Consider the following 4,489-nt stretch of genomic DNA (forward strand, 5'->3'; position numbering starts at 1 on the left):
GATGTGAATGAACAGTCTCAGGAACAATAGCCCTGGTGTTGATGTTGATGAAGAGTCTCAGGAACAATAGCCCTGGTTTTGATATGGATGAACTGGATCGGGAACAATAGCCCTGGTGTCGATGTGGATGAACAGTCTCAGGAACAATAGCCCTGGTTTTGATGTAGATAAACAGTCTCTGGAACAAGAGCCCTGCTATTGATGTGGATGAACAGTCTCAGGAACAAAAGCCCTGGTTTTGATGTGGATGAACAGTCTCAGGAACAATAGCCCTGGTGTTGATGTGGATTAACAGTCTCAGGAACAAGAGCCCTGCTATTGATGTGGATGAACAGTCTCAGGAACAATAGCCCTGGTTTATGATGTGGATGAACAGTCTCAGGAAGAATAGCCCTGGTGTTGATGTGGATGAACAGTCTCAGGAACAATAGCCCTGGTTTTGATGTGGATGAACAGTCTCAGGAAAAATAGCCCTGGTGTTGATGTTGATGAACAGTATCAGGAACAATAGCCCTGGTGTTGATGTGGTGCAACAATCTCAGGAACAATAGCCCTGGTGTTTATGTGGATGAACAGTCTCAGGAACAATAGCCCTGGTGTTGATGTGGATGAACAGTTTCAGGAACAATAGCCCTGGTTTTGATGTGGATGAACAGTCTCAGGAACGATAGCGCTGGATTTGATGTGGATGAACTGTCACAGGAACAATAGCCCTGGTGTTGATGTGGTCGAACAGTCTCAGGAACAAGAGCCCTGCTATTGATGTGGATGTACAGTCTCAAGAACAATAGCCCTGGTGTTGATGTAGATAAACAGTCTCAGGAACAAGAGTCCTGGTGTTGATGTGGATGAAAAATCTCAGGAAAAATAGCCCTGGTTTCGATGTGGATGAACAGTCTCAGGAACAAAAGTCCTGCTATTGATGTGGATGAACAGTCTCAGGAACAATAGTCCTGGTGTTGATGTGGATGAACAGTATCAGGAAAAATAGCCCCGGTGTTCATGTGGATGAACAGTCTCAGGCACAATAGCCCTGCATTTGATGTAGATAAACATTCTCAGGAACAATAGCCCTGGTTTTGATGTGGATGAACAGTCTCAGGAACAATAGCCCTTGTGTTGATGTGGATGAACAGTCTCAGGAACAAGAGCCCTGCTATTGATGTGGATGAACAGTCTCAGGAACAATCGCCCTGGTGTTGATGTGGATGAACATTCTCAGGAACAATAGCCCTGGTGGTGATGTGGATGAACAGTCTCTGGAACAAGAGCCCTACTATTGATGTGGATGAACAGTCTCAGGAACAATAGCCCTGGTGTTGATGTGGATGAACAGTCTCAGGAACAATAGCCCTGGTGTTGATGTGGATTAACATTCTCAGGAACAAGAGCCCTGCTATTGATGTGGATGAACAGTCTCAGGAACAATAGCCCTGTTGTTGATGTGGATGAACAGTCTCAGGAACAATAGCCCTGGTGTTGATGTGGATGAACAGTCTCAGGAACAAGAGCCCTGCTATTGATGTGGATGAACAGTCTCAGGAACAATAGCCCTAGTTTTGATGTGGATGAACAGTCTCAGGAACAATAGCCCTGGTGTTGATGTGGATGAACAGTATCAGGAACAATAGCCCTGGTGTTGATGTGGATGAACAATCTCAGGAACAATAGCCCTGGTGTTGATGTGGATGAACAGTATCAGGAACAATAGCCCTGGTGTTGATGTGGATGAACAGTCACAGGAACAATAGCCCTGGTGTTGATGTGGATGAACAGTCTCAGGAACAATAGCCCTGGTTTTGATGTGGATGAACAGTCTCAAGAACAGTAGCCCTGGTGTTGATGTGGATGAACAGTCTCAGGAACAAGAGCTCTGCTATTGATGTGGATGAACAGTCTCTGGAATAATAGCCCTGGTGTTGATGTGGATGAACAGTATCAGGATCAATAGCCCTGGTGTTGATGTGGATGAACAGTCTCAGGAACAATAGCCCTGGTGTTGATGTGGATGAACAGTCTCAGGAACAATAGCCCTGTTGTTGATGTGGATGAACAGTCTCAGGAACAAGAGCCCTGCTATTGATGAGGATGAACAGTCTCTGGAACAATACCCCAAGTTTTGATGTGGATGAACAGTCTCAGGAACAATAGCCCTGCTATTGTTGTGGATGAACAGTCTCAGGAACAATAGCCCTGGTTTTGATGGGGATGAACCGTCTCAGGAACAATTCCCCTGGTGTTGATGTGGAAGAACAGTATCAGGAACAATTGCCCTGGTGTTGATGTGAATGAACAGTCTCAGGAACAATAGCCCTGGTGTTGATGTTGATGAAGAGTCTCATGAACAATAGCCCTGGTTTTGATATGGATGAACTGGATCGGGAACAATAGCCCTGGTGTCGATGTGGATGAACAGTCTCAGGAACAATAGCCCTGGTTTTGATGTAGATAAACAGTCTCTGGAACAAGAGCCCTGCTATTGATGTGGATGAACAGTCTCAGGAACAAAAGCCCTGGTTTTGATGTGGATGAACAGTCTCAGGAACAATAGCCCTGGTGTTGATGTGGATTAACAGTCTCAGGAACAAGAGCCCTGCTATTGATGTGGATGAACAGTCTCAGGAACAATATCCCTGGTTTATGATGTGGATGAACAGTCTCAGGAAGAATAGCCCTGGTGTTGATGTGGATGAACAGTCTCAGGAACAATAGCCCTGGTTTTGATGTGGATGAACAGTCTCAGGAAAAATAGCCCCGGTGTTGATGTTGATGAACAGTATCAGGAACAATAGCCCTGGTGTTGATGTGGTGCAACAATCTCAGGAACAATAGCCCTGGTGTTTATGTGGATGAACAGTCTCAGGAACAATAGCCCTGGTGTTGATGTGGATGAACAGTTTCAGGAACAATAGCCCTGGTTTTGATGTGGATGAACAGTATCAGGAACGATAGCGCTGGATTTGATGTGGATGAACTGTCACTGGAACAATAGCCCTGGTGTTGATGTGGTCGAACAGTCTCAGGAACAAGAGCCCTGCTATTGATGTGGATGTACAGTCTCAAGAACAATAGCCCTGGTGTTGATGTAGATAAACAGTCTCAGGAACAAGAGTCCTGGTGTTGATGTGGATGAATAATCTCAGGAAAAATAGCCCTGGTTTCGATGTGGATGAACAGTCTCAGGAACAAAAGTCCTGCTATTGATGTGGATGAACAGTCTCAGGAACAATAGCCCTGGTGTTGATGTGGATGAACAGTATCAGGAAAAATAGCCCCGGTGTTCATGTGGATGAACAGTCTCAGGAACAATAGCCCTGCATTTGATGTAGATAAACATTCTCAGGAACAATAGCCCGGGTTTTGATGTGGATGAACAGTCTCAGGAACAATAGCCCTTGTGTTGATGTGGATGAACAGTCTCAGGAACAAGAGCCCTGCTATTGATGTGGATGAACAGTCTCAGGAACAATCGCCCTGGTGTTGATGTGGATGAACATTCTCAGGAACAATAGCCCTGGTGGTGATGTGGATGAACAGTCTCTGGAACAAGAGCCCTACTATTGATGTGGATGAACAGTCTCAGGAACAATAGCCCTGGTGTTGATGTGGATGAACAGTCTCAGGAACAATAGCCCTGGTGTTGATGTGGATTAACATTCTCAGGAACAAGAGCCCTGCTATTGATGTGGATGAACAGTCTCAGGAACAATAGCCCTGTTGTTGATGTGGATGAACAGTCTCAGGAACAATAGCCCTGGTGTTGATGTGGATGAACAGTCTCAGGAACAAGAGCCCTGCTATTGATGTGGATGAACAGTCTCAGGAACAATAGCCCTAGTTTTGATGTGGATGAACAGTCTCAGGAACAATAGCCCTGGTGTTGATGTGGATGAACAGTCTCAGGAACAATAGCCCTGGTGTTGATGTGGATGAACAATCTCAGGAACAATAGCCCTGGTGTTGATGTGGATGAACAGTATCAGGAACAATAGCCCTGGTGTTGATGTGGATGAACAGTCACAGGAACAATAGCCCTGGTGTTGATGTGGATCAACAGTCTCAGGAACAATAGCCCTGGTTTTGATGTGGATGAACAGTCTCAAGAACAGTATCCCTGGTTTTGATGTGGATGAACAGTCTCAGGAACAAGAGCTCTGCTATTGATGTGGATGAACAGTCTCTGGAATAATAGCCCTGGTGTTGATGTGGATGAACAGTCTCAGGAACAATAGCCCTGCTATTGTTGTGGATGAACAGTCTCTGGAACAATACCCCAAGTTTTGATGTGGATGAACAGTCTCAGGAACAATAGCCCTGCTATTGTTGTGGATGAACAGTCTCAGGAACAATAGCCCTGGTTTTGATGGGGATGAACCGTCTCAGGAACAATTCCCCTGGTGTTGATGTGGAAGAACAGTATCAGGAACAATTGCCCTGGTGTTGATGTGAATGAACAGTCTCAGGAACAATAGCCCTGGTGTTGATGTTG

The sequence above is a fragment of the Heterodontus francisci genome, unplaced genomic scaffold (genome assembly GCF_036365525.1).
Source record: "Heterodontus francisci isolate sHetFra1 unplaced genomic scaffold, sHetFra1.hap1 HAP1_SCAFFOLD_292, whole genome shotgun sequence".
In the NCBI taxonomy this organism is placed as follows: Eukaryota; Metazoa; Chordata; class Chondrichthyes; order Heterodontiformes; family Heterodontidae; genus Heterodontus; species Heterodontus francisci.